Below are 21468 nucleotides of genomic sequence, written 5' to 3' on the forward strand. Positions count from 1 at the left end.
TTGTGAGGAGTGTTAACCTTCCAACCCAAGAGCAATTCCCACAAGTGACACGTTCAGCTCTTGATGACCATATTGTTGTCACAGTATTCACTTCTGTGTTGACAAAGCCTCAAACTTTTGCAGAATCAGGTTTTCCCTCACCTCATGGGGTTTCAAGCTCCTACTTTTCATATAAGCATAAATTTTCTCTTTTATAGGTTTTCTGGTTTTTTATTTCAATTGCTTGCTGGTTTTTATAATTTTTCCCTGATTTTCTTTTTTCAGGCCCTTCTTGAGCTATTGTTAAGTACATATTTTGCAACACTGGTGCAAAATATTTTATGATGTATATTAATGAATTTTAGTTGTACCTTGTCAAATACAAGGCAAAAGATCTTGGAATGTTTTTGAATTCTACATTAAGAAAACTATAAGAAAGGCCCATTGTTGCAAACTTTCCTACATAGCTCAAGGTGTCTACTATAGTTGTAATATCATTTCTTTCCAATCTTTGATAAATGGAAAACATCAATGCCCTATTTTTGTAAATCTACATCAATCTAAAAAAATCAAAAGATTGAAATAAACTTGTTTCTAATAGACCTGGAAAATTTCCAATGGAGAAATTGGGGCCAACTTCTCTTCATCTTTAATATGAAAAGTATTTATATGCTTGTCTAAGGAGAATTTTATGGCTTCTTCAGTGCAACAATACAACATATTAATGAATCGGCCTTGTTGTAGATTCCTCGATCTTGTGCATATTTGATCTTGCTCTAGATTAGTATTTCAAGATATTTATGACATCACTCTGTACTTGAAGTCTGGAAGGTGAGTATTATGCAAGGCTACTTGCATTACAACTAGAATGGAGCAACATTTCTCGTTTAAGCCTATTTTCTTCCCAAGGTATGTTTCAAATGACACTTATAGCAGCATCACATATTATTCCAGTAGTGAGGCCCCATGAACAATACTCTGTGAAAGCTTTGTGAAAGTTAATTTGAAGGTGACATTGGCATGAGAAAAACACTTATATTCATTAAAGTTACCAATAGTATTCCCTAATCTTATATAGCAGGTCAACCCTCCACACGAGCACCAAGTGATCTACTTTCAAATGATGACTATGTAGTGGTTTGAGAATTGGATTGTGGCAACACTTTGGAAACTCTTTTCAGGAGATAGAAACAACTACTAACAACACTAAGGAAGCCATATGTATACCTCACTTTGGGACCTTCTCTAAGATTTTTTTGTAATTATACTTCGACCAATAGAAAAGGTATCATGCCAGCATTTTAAGCAATACTAGTTATGGGTTTGGATCTATTGACAATGATAGAAAAGAGCCTATTTACGAGTAGTTGCAGCAATCCACTTGGAATACTCTATATTGTGTAAGGATGCTCTCATTTTAAGAAACACTCACGTAGTAGCCAAAATTTGTTCCACTTTGATAGGTGTTATTCACATCTCTTTGAAAAATGTTCTTGGACTAGACGAGATCTGGTGGCTAGAGAACAAAAGCTAATCAAAGAAAAATGTTCTTGGACTAGAGTGTGTGAGCGAGAAAGGGATCAAACTGAAGTATAATATTCTCTACATGGCGAACTAACTACCTTTTTGCATGATTGTAACTCACCCATCACCTCCCTCACCCCTTTGATACTCTTCCTTTCTCTAAGATAAACAAACTTAATTGCATGCTGGAAGTATGAAATCTTCTCAAAATACCCTCATGTGGAGTGCACCTCTTCTCACATTGTTGCTTTTATCTTGCATGTGTTAACCATGGTCCAGGTTGATTTTACAATGAGAGTATGTTCTATGCATGCTCTAAACGAATTGGCAGTAAACTAAAATAACCTCTATTAGAGCGCAACCTTTCTAAAGTATCGGCTTCTTTCTAGTTATGATCACAAACCTATTGGCAATTACCTACACTAATTTCCAATAATAATTACAACCATAGGCTGAAAGTAGGCTCTTCTAAAGCACATCCCTCCCTCATAATTGTTGTTTTCCTTTAATAACTAGAGAAATTTGCTGATAAACATCTTGATTATAGGGTAGAGCACTAGTCTTCCATGGATGTCACTCAGTTCCCTTTTTAATAAAGTGAATAGATACATAAGATAAACAACGAAATCTCATGAGAAGACAGGTTGCACTCATGCTGATTTTACTTGAGTAGGAGGGCGAATTCCAATATTATGATACATGCAATATACTTAATGGAAACCTCCAATATTAGGATATACATGCAATGAAATATGTGGGAGATTCTTGTTTGAATTATAATGGTAGCTCGGGCTGAGAACAACATGAGGTAAGTGTGTAAAACTAGCAAGAAACCTATTCTAGATACAGTGCTCCACCCTAGCTTAGGAATGACATTTTTAAGGGTTCACATGTGTGCATAAAAAGCACCTCACCTCACCTCAAGCCTCGTGCTCCACTATCTGAGTAGATCTTCCATGAGATCAAGTAGTAGGGGGAATTATCTCTAGGGGAAATTATAATTCCCCCCTACAGAACTCAGCTAAAGTTGTAGAGGTATAAAGTCACAGGTAAGCACTATCCATATCAACATATCACAAGGTTCCATAGGGATTTTGAGTCGTCGTTTTTGAGTGAGATGTGTGTCCAATCATTTCTTTGCAATTCTTCAATCTATCTTTTATAGGACTTGAACCATTGAATCTGGCTTCATTGGATATCCCTAACCCTAATGCACCTAGTGGATATCACCATCACGTGCGGATAACATTGCTTCAAATGCAAGACCCAGTAGGGTAGACTAAACACATTAACTCATGCACCCAACACACTTAGAAAACTGCACCATTCACAAAATAGACATGCATGCATGCCTTCCCCTAGATGGGTAACTGTGCCTTCCTAATTGAAGACAATACATTCATACATGTGCCTCATCCAATGATCCTACTAAACTACTGCACCTCCGTTGGAGGATCTCTTATGGTCCCTCTACTAAACATCAAATTTCCTCTGTACAAGATGGAATGTATTTGTTGAAGGATGATGTTGTTGCCGAAGGAGAAAAACTACTGAGAAATAGGTAAAATCTAAGACTACCTCCACTCTTGTATTAGAGAAAAGTAAAACTGTTGTCAAATTAAGCAATATTGTTAAGCAATTTTCTCTTTGTATATTCAGTGAGCCAAAAATGAAAAAGGATAATTGTAATTTTATTTCACCTGACAAAATAAAGAATATAGGACTGATTTCAAAGTGTTATAGTTATACGGGTAATATATTATATCATATGTGGATACATGGAGCAGTTAGAAATCAGTCTACTGCCATAGACTGAAATGGAGTACAACCCTATTGCAAGGCCTATGGTACCAAGTGCAACATCTAGTTTAATCATAGTAATATTCATTGGATTGTAGCAATCTTCTTCTGGAAAGAAACTAAAATAGCTTTATTATGCTTTGAATTTAAAATTCTTGTTAAAGGATCAAGTGGTGGCTGCAATGAACAACTCAAACTGGGTGATCTCAGAACAAAATAATTTAGTATTTCCAAGACAAAATAACATTATTAATGTATCTCTGAATTCCATGAAAACAGAACAATTTGATGTATTGATATGATATTAGGAGATTAGTAAAGAGGATCAAATTAAGTGATGGTATGGCCATACCATTGTACCCGTTGACGCTTAGATCAAAGAGACTTGGCAGCACAAAGAACATCGAGTGCCCTCCAAGCATTGGTCATCCAAGACAATGTAGTCCTTATGGTTTGTAGAGAGTGTTCTCACTCTAACATCGGGGTCTTCAAACCAACTCTGCACAAGGTCATTACAAATGTAAAAAGTCAGCACGACACAAATTTGGTAGTAAATATGAACAAAATAAGAACTAGTGAAAATAATTTTCACAATCCTTCTTTTGAAACCAACATTATAATCTCCTTAGCATTATGATCATCTGTCATTGTTCTTCCCAGGTCATCGAACTCAGCTCCACCTTGAAAAAGTGTAATTGTATAAAAGGAATGTCGGTTTCATGCCAACAGGTCTCCTACGATGAATGCACATGAACCTAGTACATAGACCATTTTTCTCTTTGCTTAGCTACCCATGGCTTATTTCCCTTTCCAAATATCAATAATTCTTTTCCAAGAAAACATAAAATAAGAATAATATTTTACTATATTCTAAAAGGTGAAGATGCTGAAATCATGCCACTCCTACAGTCATGCAATCTTGAACCGCTTCAAGAAACCAATGGAGGCAGAAACTAGGAGTATCAACATAGAAAAATAGAAAAACATCAGAGCACAAGAATAGGAAGAGAATCATGAGGAAGTTAGAGAGAGAAGAGAACAAGAGGAAGCAATCAGAGAGTTAACCACAAGAATATGACAGGACTCTGTAAACCTAGCTCAACCATCACACCTCGGGTTGTATTAAGTGATCCAGCGCTACAGGCGCATAGGGATCACATGGCGGCTTATGGAGTAATATGAAAACTTATGGGGATATGGCCAACAGAGAAGGATTTTCATGCATGGATAAAGAACCACTGGAAACATAAGGGAGAAATAAATCTTCACCTTGGGTCCAAGGGCTTCTTCACAGTAGTGTTCACAAACTTAGAGGATAAAGACAAAGTGTTCAAAGGACGACCATATTTTTATGTTGCTAAAGGCCTCTACATGCGACCATGGTTGATGAATTTTGTCCAGGAGCGAGAGACATTCACATCAGTGCCAGTATGGATAAGACTCTACTCCCTACCTTTAGATTATTGGCTGCCAGAATCCTTAAAAGCCATAGGCAAGAAACTAGGTCATTTTTTAAAAATATCAGATGCAACACTGCGAGGAAAATACACCTCCTTTACCTGAATATGCGTAGAAATGGACCTTTCTGGAGCACTTCCAGACGAAATCATTCTAGAAGTATATGATGAAGAATGGGTGCAGGTGGTGGACTATGAACATGTCCCATTCATATGTCGTAAATTTCATGAACACGTGCACCTCTTCAGAGACTACCCTTTAAACAAAATGGAAAGCAATATTAAAGCCAACACAGGCAAAGATACTGAAGGCTTTACCAAGGTGGGAGGCAGAGGGAAAGGAGGGAAAAAGAACCAGAAGAAAATCAACGAGGAGAAGCAACCAAGTCATAAAAGATTCAAGATATTAGAAGAAGAAGATGGGAATAACGGAACGAATTAGGTACTGGAGGATTGTCCTGCAGAGAAGGAAAAAAATGATAGCATGGAGGATAGACCTGAGAACAGAAAACTAAAGGAGGATCTGCCAAGCACTATGGAACTTGACAGGGACCATGAGAACCCAAGCGAGGTTGGAATGGAGAACCATGTTCTGCAGGAAATTCTTGAAAGGGAAAATCTCGATCTAGAAAAGTTCCTGGAGCAGGGAACTGCCAAAGGGGTTGATTCTCTACCACAAGAGGAGTTTAATAGAGTACAACAGCTCTTCCTTTGGAGATCCCAAGTGAAGGGTTTTGGAGTCAAAAGAAACCATGATAGCCAGGAAAACGGAGGGGTAAAAATGATGGAGGCAACATCGGGACACGCTCCCAAGAACCCAGGCATGAAAAGAGGAAGGAAAAGACAGAATGAGTTGCTGATAGAGTGTGGGAAACTCATGATAAAATCAGGTAAGATGAAAGACCTTACTAGTTACTCATTGACAAACCTTTCTTAATGAAGCTTACAACATGGAATATTATGGGTCTAGGAAGTAAAAAGAAACAAATAGATCTTAGCAATAGAATAAAAGAAGAAAAACTAGATATGGTGTTTATCCAGGAAACAAAATGTTCAATAGATAAAATAAGAGAGATACATAGAAAATGGTTTATCAAGTATGAATATCTAGAAGTTAAAGCTAACAACACAGCAGGAGGGATTATCACACTTTGGAACCCCTAGAAACTTGGAATCCTAGATGTTGAAGCATCCAGGAACTACTTATCGATGATGATCCAAACTTTGGGTGACAAGGAAGTATATTTGATCACAAATGTCTATGGTCCTCAAAAACTTGAAGACAAGCACAGGCTTCTTAGCGCACTTGAGGAGCTAAGAGAAAGATATCCTGTTATCCCCTGGATTCTTGGAGGGGACTTTAACATGATTAGATCCCTTTCAGAGAAAAAAAGTGGTACTAAAACACTAGGCAAAGACTCCATAGCCTTTCAGAACTTCCTAAATGACATGAGGCTAGTGGATACGGAGACAAGAAATGGTACCTTCACCTAGAATAATAAGAGGGGAGGGGCTTCTCAAGTTGCCTCTAAACTAGATAGATTCATAATCTCTGAGGACCTCATCCTCACAGGCCTTGACTTGTCTGCTTTAATCCTCCCTTTTGGAGGCTCGGATCATAGGCCTGTCCAACTTGAAGCTTCTTTTACAGGCACTCCGAGAAACAGACCTTTTAGGTTTGAAAATATTTGGCTCACCCACCCTAACTTCATCAACAATATTGGAAAGTGGTGGGCAGAAGATATGCCTGTTCAGGGAACTAATATGTTCCTTCTGCATCAGAGGCTGAAACACATCAAACTTAGGCTTAAAGAGTGGAACAAAAATGAGTTTGGTAATATCTTTGAAGCCAAAAAAGAAGTTGAACAGAAACTATAGAGGTCCTCATCATAGATGGCTTTACCAAGGAAATGAAAACACAAGTGGACTCGCTTCAACAGGAATGGGAAGACAAATGCAAGCAAGAGGAAATCTTTTGGAGACAGAAATCGAGAGTGCAATGGATAAAGGAAGGAGAAAGAAACACAAAGTTTTTTCACAAGTCAACCATGGATCACAGGTCTCATAACTAGATTTCAAAACTCAAAGATACTCAAGGAAAACAGCTCAACACCCACAAAGAAATAGAATCTGCTCTGGTACAACATTTCCAAAGCATAGCAGAGGATCCTCTTATAGACAGATCACAATATATCAACAACTTCACAAAGCACATTCCTAAGCTTGTAACAAGAGAAGACAATTACAATCTCAACAGGCCAGTGACTGAAGAGGAGGTTAGTAAAGTCATCAAAGAGATGCAAAATGGGAAAGCTCCAAGCTCAGATGGGTTCAATGTGGACTTCTTGAAAGCATGCTGGGAAATAGTCAAACAAGATATCATTGATGTGGTGGAGGACTCGAGGAAAAACAAAATTGTTTTGAGGGTGCTTAATGCCTCTTTCATAACTTTGATTCCAAGGCCGGAAAAATCTATGACACCAGATAGATTTAGACCCATAGCTTTATGCAATGTGGTGTACAAAATTATATCCAAAGTAATTGCAAAAAGGCTCAAGCCCCTTCTTCCAACTCTTGTGTTGTTATAGACATTTTTGTGCCTTACAGCATGAATCATGAAATGTCCATAATCTAAGGGATCCAAAGTCCCTAAACATGTTGTTCCTACCCCTAGAGGAACAAGGTCATCAAACCACAGCACTGAATAACAGTTCTCCACCTGAAAACACTCAAAAACAAGGCAATTCTGGATCATGTCAACTGCTCCACTGAGCATCTGCGCTGAATGTCAACTGCTCCACTGTCTACCTGCGCTGAATGTCAACTGCAAAGAAGGCTACCTGCACTGGGCGAGTTGGGACAAGTGGCACAGTCATTCCTCAAGGTGTCAATGCCCAGGAAGCTTCCAAATGACACTTGGATCAAGGAATTCGACTGGTGATGAGTAAGAGGGTCTAGATCTCCAAGTGGAAGCAAGAACCTCCAAGTGGACTCAAGAACTGAAGAATAACTGAAGTGGGAGAGGACACTAGTCAGCTTCATGCCAGCCTCAAGCTGACTCATCCTTTCTCCAAAACTCCTATATATAGAGCTCTCTCATGAGGTCGAGGGAGGCTGGAATCTTGTGAATGTAAGGAAGTGATGTTGGTTTGAGTTTAGAACTATTGGGTGATTTGCTTTGAAAGAGGTGAAGAGGAGATTTCTTTCTGCTGGGAAGGTGATGCTGGATTGGGCCTCTTATGGTTGTATCACTTCCTGAACTTTACTTCTTCCATTAATAAAGCATTTGAGGTTCTTCTATATGCATGTGTTTCAATGGTGTATTGTTATACTTGTGTATTTGATTTATTCTAATCCTTGAATCAGTTATGAATGTATGCTTCTTGTAGTTTCCCTCTCTTGCCATTTTGCAGGATCTTGGTGTAGCTGGGCCAGTGAAAGAGCAAGGAGCTGGGAGCAAGCAGCAAGGAGAGAAGATTGGATCAACCATTAGCGAAAGACATCGGTTAGTGGATCTCTTTCTCTCCTATTTTACTTTCATAAAGAAGAAATCTTAGATAGCTTTGCTTTGATTGTTGCTGAGGTACTATCACCCTTAGAGTGGGATAGGGTCATTCCGTATTGGATACTTTTCCCAACAACAAATTGGCGAATGCACTGGGGATCGTATCTTGTTGGTTGTTTGTGTTTTTGCTATTCATTTCCTAAACACAGGGAGTACCGAATCGAAATGCATTTGAATCTTTCAAATGCAAAGTAGAGGGCAGCTACTCTAGCTCAGTTTCTGGGCATGTTTATGATTTGAAGAGCTGATCCACAAGGACTCTGAACAACTCTTAGTGATATCTTTTCATCCTCCTTTTCACCCTTTAGTGTGTACTTGATTGATAGCTTCTGATTTGGCCAAAAACTGTGAATTTTTGAGCAATCTGTAACCCGGAAACTGAGAAAAATGAAAGTTTATCTCTTCATTGCAGGCACTGTGAAGGCAGTCTACATTTCATCGCAGGTCCCCAAGGGGCTACCTGCGCTGAATGTCAAACTGTCAGTGTACTACCTACGCTGAACCAGTTTTGCCTTCTGCAACTGGAGTTCCCTGCTGTTTGTTGCCCTGTTTTCATCCCTGTTTTTGGAGCCTGTTATCAGTCAATGTACCTATCTGAAACCATCTTTCTTTGGCGCTATTCCGCCTCGGTTGTATAAAGAAACTGTATTTGTTCTTTGTGTATTTCTTAGATCATTTGCAGTTTCCCATAACGAAAGTGAACTAGTCTTGCTGTGGCCTCTTAGATCTAGACCTGTGATAAGTGTCGTTTTGATCTTAAGAGTTAGTTTGTCTGCTGTTCATAGCTGGTTGAGCTTTTTCTTTCGTCATATGGTTTGAATTTATGTATTTCTAGTGTTGAAACAAGTAAATCTTAAGGTGTCTTTTGATTTTGGACAAAGCTTGTTTGCTTTCACTTGAAATTGAATTCAAAATTATACAACAGCTTTCTTTTTGTATTACATCAACATTAAGAAAGAGAAAAGAAATACTTGCATTGTGCATGTGCATTTTGACAGTTTGCATGTTGATTTAGGAAAAAGTGCATTAGTGTGTGCTCTATGATCTGTGTGAAAAGATGATGTCTTTCTTTTCCCTCAGTAGTTAAGATTTTCATAAGTTGAAAGATTGAAAAGCTTGCTTATCATCTTAGACTGCATTTAGGAGTTGTACCATACATCTCGTGGTGAACCTTGAAAGGAAAACTTTAAAAAGATCAACTTAAAATATATTGAATGAACCTAACAACGCTTTGAAACATAACGCAAACACATAGAGGTCTAAGCTAGAGACGTGTTCAGGAGTCGTTAAACGTAGTGACTGTCGATCTCGAAGAAGGTGGGTGATTCCTCCTGAGAGTCGGTGGCACTAATACGGACTTGTGCTCCCACGTACCGTCGTGTATATATTGGGAGACCCCTATAGGCATATATCTTTTATCCTTAGGAAGCCATGTTGGCCGCCCTACTGATCGCAATGCAGTGAACACAACATTCACGAAGATCGACCACCCGTACCGTAAAACGTATTCTGTGGTTTTGCGAAAGGTTTGGCACACCCTCTGCCTAGATCTCCAGAGTAGTTTCTTTTGGCCTTTTTCAAACTCTATAACTGAAAAAGTCCATCTGAGCATTTGTCACTTCGGGCTCGTTAAAACATCGAAGGAGACTAGAGTCATCTTTAGCTTTTTCTCGACTCTTAAAAAGTGAAAAAGCAAGTTGTGTCTAAAAGCGTCTAATAAAATTCATTCAATTCGGAAACACAAATTTCCCCTTTTAATATTTTAGTTGATCGAGTAATCCGCAATTGTGGAAGAAAGTCAATTGAAACCCCGTCATTCGCGGAGGCTTACGAGTCAACCGTCTTTATCTCCGGAATCGAAAATAGTATGGACAAAGCGAACTCATTTAACCGGTTCAAAATCTCCTATAAAAGTTAGAACAAGTGTTCCGACTACATTTGAGGTTCCGGTTACTCCAAACATTTCTGGAAACCCTGCCTCTATAGAAGAAGTTCAACAGCCACAGAAGAACAGTAATACTGATCCTAGTCTGGGGGAAAATACTTGTATAACTGAACCAGTTCCATCTGTAACCGGTCCAGAGAGTTTTGTTCCTCAAACAACTGTCACTATCGAAACAACCACTTCTTCGGCACCAGAAATATTTTACGGACCTGATGGTCTCCCTCTTCCACCGGGTTTGATTGCGATAGAGGAAATTGCAGAGGATCCGCAAGCAAGTACTCCAACCCATTTTGGAGTCGGGGTCACTCTATTTCCTTCATCAGAAGTTAATCCACCACAAGTGGAGGTTCCTGTAGAATCGCTAGGCAATATATTGGATAGACTTAAAATGTCTGAACAACCGTCATCATCTAGGACTGTGTCAAACGACACAGCGACAGCAGAAGCCCCTGCCATCACTCCGACAATGTTTGTCGGCATACCAGCTGTCCCAACTAGCTCACAACCGCTAGAAGGAGTCCACCAAGGGACTATTTCGACAGTATGGTCTGTTCCAGTTTGTTCATCCGGAGTAATATCTGACAACTCTTATGTTGAGACTCGCCAAATTGATCCATTTGGAAGTCAATTTGGGCAATCCAGTCCCCAAGGACAATCAATCCCCTTGAGTTCCAGATTGCTACCATATGGGGGGCAGTATGCCCTTTCATTACCCCCTTCGGGAGGGTACCCATACGTGAGTTCACAACAATATTCAGGTTATACTGGAATTGCATCAAGTAGTTGGGTACCTATGCTACCTCAACAACCAAGGATTATATATTCTATGCAACAGTGTGTACCTATGACGAACATCCCAACCACACCGGCTATTGTAACAGTGTCACAAGTTCAAGCGATGCCTGTTGCATGTCAACCTCAGATTTCTCAGGTTGTAGTGCAACAGCCCTTTGAACATGGGTCACAACCATAATCGCCAACTGGTGGGGCGACACAGGTCCAAACGGGTACAATTACCCCACACCTCGGTCCAACGGTTAGCATAGCACAACAGAACATGGCTTCACAACCATGGCTAGTGCAATACCAACAACCACAATTCCAGCAGGTATACCAAGGTTCTGAGCAGCAGATCTTTGCGAACAGTGGAAAACCGTATATCCAAAACAGTCAAAACCAACCACTTTACAGTGGTCAAGTCCACCAACCGTATCAATCATACCAACATCAATTACATTATGCTGGTATGCAAAGGCCCACTGCTCAAGCGATTCCATCGTACCCTGGTTATGCCTCGCCTAACCTGAATCAACAGTTACCATTCGTGGCGACTTTAGAGTTACCCGATTTACACCGGTTAACCAACGATCCGATTGCTTATGCCCCTTGGTGGCCAGCGATTCCTCAGAAACTTCCATCTGACATTCCTAAATTCAATGGAAATCCAGGTGAAGACCCATCGAATCACGTGATGACTTTTCATCTGTGGTGTTCGTCGAATACCCTAAACAACGATTCGATAAGGCTTCGCCTTTTTCAGAGGACATTGACAGGTCCAGCGGCTAAATGGTATATTGAATTACCTAGAGCCTCTTTCGACAATTTTAGTTCCCTAGCCACGACTTTCTTAACCCATTTTCAATTACCGATAAGGTATGAAACGGGAACAGAAATATTAACCAACTTCAAGCAGACAATTGCCACCCATATATCTGATCATATACATGAGTGGCGTCGTCGTCGTAGGATGGTGAAAACATACGTTCCCGATCAGCTGTTAGCTGAATGGTTTATAAAGTTGTTACTTCCTGCTATAACGGAAGATGTGGCCAAGGGGGGAGTCGTAACAGAGGAGCAAGTTATCGCTTGTGCACAGTATTTGGACTTAGTTTATACTCAGTCCGGCACGCTCTACGACAAAATACCTGACGCTCCTAGACCGGAATTTTCAATTCCTCCTCCTCCTAAATCCAATAGTGACTCTCATGCCGGTGATGGCGTGATTGGCACGGCAAACGTGAAATCGACAAAGGCTTCGTCAAAGAAAGCCCATAAGAATTCGGATCAAAATGCAAAAGAAGAAATTCTTGCTTCGGAATTAAATGCCGTATCAGCAGATAAGGGCAAAGAAACCAATCAACCAGGAAGCAAGAAGAAGCAAAACAAAGGGAAGAAGAAGAAACAGGGTGAGTCATCTCCTGGAAAAAATTCTTCAAACCCTCCTGGGCAAGGGAAACCAAATTATCCATGTCAAATATGTGATGATGAGGATCATCGGACAGGAAATTGTCCATACAAAGCTGAGTTAAGAAGATTCTTTAAGAGTCCTAAAAATCCAGCTGTGTTAACTGATCCGTTTCCCAACCCAGGTCAAAATATGGTTGATAGTGGAAATGCTTCCCCGTCACAAGTACTTATGTTGTCGGTTTCAAAACAGCAGAATGATGCTTTGATTTCGACAAGGAACAAAGATTACGAGAATCCTCAGTTGTCGAACGAAAAAGGTAAAGATCAACCAAGTAGTTCGACAACAACTTCGACAGAAGTTGTACCACCCATCATTCCTGAATTAACAATAAAACCGCCAAAGGGTGTAGTACACAAGTCGACATTTAATCCTCGCGCCAGAGCGACGCAGCATTATAACATAGTGGAAGATTTGGCACAATCGCCATCCGCTATGTCGACTCTTGAGGTACTGCAAAATTGTCCATCCCAAAGGCAGGCGTTGTTAACGGCTATTGGTGGGGTTGATCCTAAGGATTCCAATCTTGTATCCTTTGATCACAAAGGATACGATCCTCAGTTACCAGCTCAACTAGCTTTCCTTATTCAAGTGAAAGCCCTCAACAAAACTGTTCACAGAATAATTATTGATGAAGGAGCATCAACATGTATTATGTCGATGAGTTGTTGGAAAACTTTAGGATCTCCAACCTTGTCGCGATCTTCGACGACATTAAAAGCTTTCGACGGAAGGACTTATACCCCATACGGTATCCTTAATAACTTGAAAGTTGAACTAGGAGGAAAAACAGTAGAAATTGATGTTGAGGTCATCGATGGAAATCTTGACTACAACATCCTACTAGGTAGACCATGGATTTATGCCATGGCAGCTATTGTGTCGACTTATTTTAGGAAGATCGCATTCCCGTTTGAAGGAGGGATTACGGTCGTCGACCAACAGAACTTCCTCCCTAATGGTTCACAAGTTACAGGAAGCATTCCCATGATCCATGAGAGCAACCATTCGCTTCAAGATATCGGAGTAGGATTATTGAAAGACCCCACACTGATGGGAACTTTCGCGCTACCACCTCCTATTTACACAGGAAATGTACCGTTTGTAGCAACCTGCAACATGATATCTTCTACGAAGGTTGCAAAAGACAATGTCAACATGGATCATGCAGTTGTTTTGCCCCCAAGCCCTTTAGAAATATTGTAGCAATCAATGTTTCAAGCATGGGAGGCGAACCCAAATCAACGCTCGTCAAGCGTTTGGGTAGATAGGTCTAGAGAATATGGAACCCCATTAGATCCTTGGTCGAAAGTACATGGGACTGACGAAGGAATCTTACAATCAATGTTGATTGAGGGGTCACCATGGAATGATCACCACCATCGTTCCCTTCTTCCGGAATATGAAGAAGATACTCAAAGTGACCTTTATCACCCTTCAGTTTTTGAATTCCTAACAAATACTGTAAACATGGTGGATTCCGAGCGAAACCTATCCAATATTGAAGAGACTATAGCCATAAATATCTCAACTAAAACAGATGTTGTAGAGAATATTTATGTCTGCAAAGGCTGTTCCCCTTCAGAACTGGAAATATATAACTCTCTTTTTCGCGAATTTAGAGATGTCTTTGCTTGGTCATATGATGAAATGCCAGGCATTGACTCGAGTATCGTTGAACATGAAATTAAAATGTATCCTGATGTCAAACCAGTAAGACAACGGCTTCGGCAGGTGCACCCCAAGAAAGCAGCTGCCATTAAGGCGGAAGTTGAAAAACTTCTCCATGCTAGATTCATCTACCCGGTTCCTCTAACCGATTGGGTATCGAATATTGTCCCTGTTATGAAGAAACAAGGGACGATTAGAGTGTGTGTTGATTATAGGGATGTAAACCAAGCTTGTCTGAAGGACAACTACCCTACACCCTTCATCGACCAGATAATTGATGAATGCGCAGGATGTGAAATCTTTTCATTTATGGATGGATTTTCCGGGTATAATCAAATAAATATCCGCCCACAAGACCAGTCAAAGACTGCATTTATTTGTCTGTAGGGCACATTCGCTTATCGAAAATTACCCTTTGGTTTAAAGAACGCAGGGGCGATGTTTCAGAGGGCAATGCATTATGCCTTCCATGACATCAAGAACATTGTTCAACCTTATCTCGACGATCTTCTGGCTCACTCGCGAAAGCGGACTGATCATCCGCAGCATTTCAGAGCGATATTTCTACGTTGCCGACACTACAAGATAAGACTCAATCCGCACAAATGCGTGTTTTGCGTTAGTTCTGGTCGTTTACTTGGCTTTGTAGTCTCTAAGGATGGAATTCGTCTCGATCCCTGCAAGGTTCAGGCAATCATTAATTTGCCTCCACCTTCGAATTTGCTTCAGATTCAGAAACTCCAAGGGAAAGCAAACTTTCTGAGGAGGTTCATTCCAAATTACGCAGAACTTGCTAAAGGTTATACTCGTCTTTTGAAAAAGGATGTACCTTTTGTCTGGGACCAGGTGGCGCAAGCTTCCTTTGATGCTCTGAAAGATTGTCTAGTAAAAGCATCATTAATGTACGCCCCAGACTATCAAAGAGATTTTAACCTGTATCTGGATACAGCGGATACGACAATTGCGATGGTTTTAGTTCAAGAAGTCGACGGAATTGAACATCCTATCTATTATTTAAGTAAAAACTTAAATAATACAGAAAGTAAATATTCTTATGTTGAAAAACTAGCACTTGCAGCTGTTCAAGCGATTCAAAGGTTTCGACATTATGTCCTCTTTCGGAAAACTACCATCTTGTCAGATTGCAACCCCATGACTTATATACTGTCGCGACAGTTGCTGGGGGGCAAATATTCAAAATGGATAGCGATCCTTCAAGAGTTTGATCTGGAATTTGTAAAATCCAAGTCAAAGAAAGCTCTAGTTTTCGCAGAATTATTGTGCGATCTCCCATCATTGTCCAACGATGAAACATCAGAAGAGTCAATCGTGGACGAAAGTTTGTTTCTGATATCTGTAAGCGATGAGTGGTATGGAGATATCATAGTTTATCTCCAAACCCAGAAATTCAGGCCTAACACCTCTCACTCCGAACGGAAACGTATACGATACCAAGCAAAAGACTACATGATCGTCGGTGACACACTTTACCGTCGTGGTATCGATACAGTTCTTAGGAGGTGCCTTACCCATGAGGAGGCTGAAAAAGCCCTGAATGAGTGTCATTCAGGTGCGTGTGGGGGGCATCAATCTGGATATGCAACAGCACAAAAAATCTTACGAGCAGGATACTTCTGGCCAACCATGTTCAAAGATTGCATAACCGCAGTGAGAAGTTGCCATGCTTGTCAAATTTTTGATAGCAAAACCAGACGTCCACCCGCACCTTTACAGCCAATAGTTGCTGTTGGGCCCTTCGCCAAGTGGGGCATCGATTTCATGCAATGTAACCCCACCTTGACCGGGGGAATGGGTATATTATAGTCGCTGTTGACTATTTTACCAAATGGGCCGAGGCGATGCCTACATTGGATAACACTGGTGAAACAGCTGCCCTTTTCTTTTTCAATCATGTAGTCGCCAGGTTCGGCGTACCACAGGCTATAGTTATAGATCATGGGTCACATTTTCGCAATCACATGATGGTCGAATTAGCTGCCAAGCTAGGGCTATCTCACGACAGCTCTACCCCATATTATCCGCAAGCCAACGGACAAGTTGAAGCAATCAACAAGGTCCTGAAGCGTATGTTGCAAAGGATGATCGGGGTTCATAAAAGAAGGTGGCACCTAATCCTGTACTCAGCCTTGTGGGCTTACCGAACCTCGGTAAAGAACGCAACCGGGTTCACACCTTTTCAACTGGTGTATGGCCTGGAAGCAGTCTTGCCAATCCAGTGCGAAATTTCGTCGCTTAAACTCGCAATCGATCTTCTCCCCGGAACCTCAGAAGAAGAGGCTCGTTTCTTGGAATTAATCCAATTGGATGAAACCCGTCGTGATGCCGCGTTGGTTAACGAAGCCCATAAGAAACGAGTCAAGGCTCAGTTCGACAAAAGTGTCAAACCCCGTGTCTTCTCAGAGGGTGATTTGGTCTTGCTTTATGACCAAGAATCCGATAAATTGGGAGCAGGTAAATTCAAATCCTTATGGATGGGCCCCTATATTGTTAAAAGGGTGTTAGCAAAAGGAGCCTACGAGTTAATGGATTACGACGGAATTCCACTGGCACAGCCCCGCAACGGGTTGTACCTCAAGCTTGACTATGCTTAAGTAGTAACCTGCATGCTTTTGTTGTATTTTGTTTTCGATAAAGTTTTTGTTCTGGTCAAGTGATCCACCTTTTTCATTTGTTGCAGATGTCAAACCTTCTGGAGACATGTGTTGGATATGCCGACGGAGCGAGTCGTAGTTTGCAGAACCTATCCTCCGCAGCCTGGGCCATTTTTGATCCAAGAGGCGAGTTAGTAAGTTTCAGAGGTGTGTGTATTGGGCAATCAACGAATAACATCACTGAGTATAGTGCGTTGATAGAACTACTCTCTGATGCCATCACACGTGGCATACGCCGACTAATTGTCAGGCTAGACTCACAGCTCGTAATACTACAACTCAATGGTATATATTCTGTTCGCAATCCAGCTATTTATTGCATGTTCCTAAGGGTTAAGATCTTGGAAAGACGATTTGATTCAATTCAATATCAACATATTTCCAGAAGCTTAAACACATTAACTGACTCATTAGCAAACTATGTGTTAGATAGACATTTGCAACATTTATAAAAAGGACACATCATCAAAGATTGTACATATGGATCATATAACTCAATCAGAATAAAACTAGAAAATAAAAATATATATAAGCTGTTTATATAGTTCATACATAGTGTTCTGTAACCAAGACAAAATTGGTCATATGACCTAAAACTCAAAAGATGCTAGGGGGCACCCTAGCCTAGTGGTGCTCATGATAGCACGTCACGGCCTGTGCAATCATGCGCAAGAGACGAGTCCATCGTCTAGGCACACCAGTAGTGTGTCGCTGCAGCTGTAAAGGTAACTCATCAATCCTCACATCGGGAATGCCGAGAGTAAGGCTCTCAACCTGCTCCTGCACAGCTGTAAGGGTCTTAGTATCGTCAAGGTCGCGGAGGATAGCTCTCCTAGCAGGCTCCACTGCCGGGGCAGCAACTGGCGGTCTCGGACGAACTGCTGGATGAACAGGACCAACATCTGCACGTACCCAAGAGTATGATTAAAAGTCTTGATAGAATAAAGTACAGCAACATTATAAATAAGAAAAGTAAACAGTAATATGGTCAAAGAGTTTACCAATAGCGCCCCACTGTTCGCCATCTGGTAGCACCAAATCCAGATCACCTCGGAAATCCATACCCACATATGGATACTCGGAGAAGACCATCTCCTGGCGCTCGAACCACCTGAAGAAGGCATCAGTAAAAGTAATCTGAGGTTGACCAACATGCCTAGACATGTGATCGACCCACCTCTGCATGCGTGGCTCGGTCGGAGAAGGCAAGTCGAGTATAATATACTGAGGCTGCATCAGTGGGATTTTCTCCAAGGCGAAGGCAGTCAGAATAGAACCAAATCCAAAGTTCTTCAGCTTCCCGTCCTTCACCTTGGTCAACTGACTTTTCATCTGAACAAGTACTGCATCACACCAGTTGAATACTTTCGGTTGGAGACACTCCAAGGCATGCTGCATATAAGATCTGTTGGCAACATGTAGAGCTGCGCTACCGGCCATCCTACCAATGGTATACAAAATGGACCTGAGAGACCTGTCAGTAATCTCACGGATAACAATCTTGCCGTCTCTGCTCGGCTGAGAACCTTCCCTGCAATACTGGCGGACATAATCTCTCACAGAATCGGTCCCCCGGGCCGTACCTGATAAGGAAATAGGGGCACCTCGCCTTGACAATCCAGTCAAGAAGTACATGTCCTCTATGGTCAAGGGGATGGAAATTCCCCTAATCTGGAATACTTGGTTAATGGGATCCCAAGCATCAAGCATATACTGCAGCAAAGTAATCTGTGCTCTCATGCTAAAGATACGGAAAAACTTCAGCAGGCCACAGTTCCGCAGCGCGTTCACCGTGACAGGGTCATGGAGGCCAATCATGTCCTCCTCTTCATGTTCTCGTTCTCACCAGGTAAGGGACATTTTGTTCAAAGTTCCCTGAAAAATAAACAAGGGAAGGAGTAAGTTCCTGATTTTGATAAAAAACTGGCGAAAATTCATCAAAAAATGAGCTGGAAACTCAGTTTTCTGAGCCCAACGCAGGCAGAGAGTGTCCCACCTGCGCTGAGGGTCAGGCTGCCTTAAGGCAGCTTGACATTCAGCGCAGGTTTTGAATGGGGAACCTGCGCTGAAGTTAGGGCGCCCTGGCAAAACCCCTGAGGCTCAGAAAGACTGAAAAAAAGGCATAAAACTGGAAAAGGAAACCATGAATAGAAAGAGCTAGGGTTTAGCTCCTACCTGGTTCAGACGGCGCCAAAAATCGTCCGCAGAATCTCCCGGAATCAGCTGGTGAAAATCAAGGGGGAAGAGGCACCTCCAGAGCTCCAACAGACCAAATGCAAATGAAATGGTAAAATGAGAGGTAAAAACACCTTTTAATGGCTTTTTACGTAGTTCAAAGCGAAATATTAGGGTTATAATCTCATTTTCATGCAAATATTATTCATTTCTAACAAAGTTTGTTGCAGCAATCAAGAATGCAGTACTATCTTTGAAAAGAGAAAAACTAGTAATGGTAAAAAATCAAAATTTGACCATATAATCGAGCAGTTTTACCGCGGAATTTATGCTCGTTAAAAAATAGAAAAGCGAGATCCGAGCAGTTTTAACACATAGTTCATGCTCGTTAAAAAATAAACATAAGATTGAGCAGTGTTTTGGCGCATTCAAGCTCTTTAAAAAATGAACCCAGTACCGATAAATAACCATTTGAGACTGTAAATTCATCAGCCATAAAAGCCTTGGTCGTGTTTGCACCTGCCACCTCCACCGTCATTCGGCCGATCTTTCACCTCCATATGATTGTTTACCCATTTTGAGGAACAGCTGCGAAGAGTGATTTCACCTAGCCATCCTTGTGACACTGCCGTGATTGGAAAATTCCAACCTGTACCTGGAATCTGCTGCTATCCCTGTTTATCACTCGTTCCTCAAAAGACGAGTCTTCTTTGAGCTCTTTTCAACTGACTCGTAAAATATGAAAAGTTTGCCGAGTTTTGTCCTTCCAGCTCGTTAAAGTAACCGGAAGAGCTATCCCTCCTCTAGATTTTAATCTTTTTGGACCTGAGGGATTATTACACAAAAAGGTCGAGCGCTTGTTTTATTCGGCTTGTTAAAGTTATCGAAAACCCATCCCTTCTGTATTGTTTTATACTTTTTCGGACTTAAGGGATTAGATGACGAAAAAGGAATTTTGGAGTTAACTTTCTGTACCTTTTCAGACTCTCTAAAAATGAAAAGGACCGAGTTTTCCTTGTCGTTAGACTCGTTAAAATGATTAAATAGCGACAAACTTGTCTTTAGACGAGAACGAGTTTCCCTATCGCTAGGCTCGTTAAAACATAGCGATGGGCTTGCCCGAAGGGCAGGTTATAGAACAAGCATATGTTATCCTCCTCAAGCTTGACAAAAATAAAGAGGTACTGGTCAGAAATGACTGGGGAAAAATTGGGAGAACCTCAAAGCTTTAATGGTAGCAAGTTGCTCTTGAACATGACACTTTTCCTCTGTATCACATCGGGTTGGGTTGTTTCATTCACCGGTCTCATCACCATGGTCTCGCCAAACCATCCACATTTGGGGTAATGCTACCAATCCATCGCATCAGTGTCGTTATGTGTTCAAGAGATGTTGTTCAGAAAGAGTCAACCATGTCCCATCCACTACCATACATTATCCTGCATCCATTCATGACCGCCACCCTGAATCATATTTCACAGATTGTTTTCACCTCCATTAAAATCATTAGCTCCGTTCCGTGTCACTGATGTGGGATTCATTAAGGCCCTCCTTTGACGGATCGCTTCTTGTCGACTTCAACTCATTATCCAAGAAGGTGATCTAGGAACAGCCCCCTCAGTACTTTGAAGCTTGCATGCCTCAATGGCAAGTTTCTCACTTCCGGCGACATGTATACATCAATGACCTTCGACCGAAAGATTTTGCGTGGTGTTCGACGCCAAGTCCTTTATTCACACCACGTGAATTGTACTGCAGTACCTTGAGGGTCATTATCATTATCGGTGATTCATCTCGCGCTTGTTAACGGTTTACATCATTGACCAGTAATCAAGCGATGTCTTTCCATGTTCGACTTCAGCGCAATTCTCACATGGATTTACTTGTACTTAGAGTGAAGATCGAACGAGTTTGAAGACCCCGGATCTAGTTTCATCCATCCGGGGTGCGATATATATTCAGGAAATATAAAGACATTTGATACGTACATCATTGCAGCAGATGATCATCCTACTCAAAGGATGATAATTTCAGCAGAGAATTATCAGTCTATCATCAGACGATCGTCTGTTCTATGTACCAAAATGAATTTATAAAGCTGAGCATGGGAATGCTCGCCTCAGCTAGATCATGAAAGTAGAATGAAAAATAATGTATTGTATTGTATTTTATTACAGGTCACCTCTCAGCGATTGAATGAACTTTGGATCCTCCTGATAAATCATTTCACCCAATAAACAACCTCATACTTTAGGGGGCAACTGTTATAGACATTTTTGTGCCTTACAGCATGAAGCATGAAATGTCCATAATCTAAGGGATCCAAAGTCCCTAAACATGTTGTTCCTACCCCTAGAGGAACAAGGTCAGCAAACCACAGCACTGAATAACAGTTCTCCACCTGAAAACACTCAAAAACAAGGCAATTCTGGATC

The sequence above is a fragment of the Pinus tabuliformis genome, chromosome 4_2 (genome assembly GCF_031772625.1).
Source record: "Pinus tabuliformis cultivar Carrire ecotype Pingquan chromosome 4_2, CPIR1, whole genome shotgun sequence".
In the NCBI taxonomy this organism is placed as follows: Eukaryota; Viridiplantae; Streptophyta; class Pinopsida; order Pinales; family Pinaceae; genus Pinus; species Pinus tabuliformis.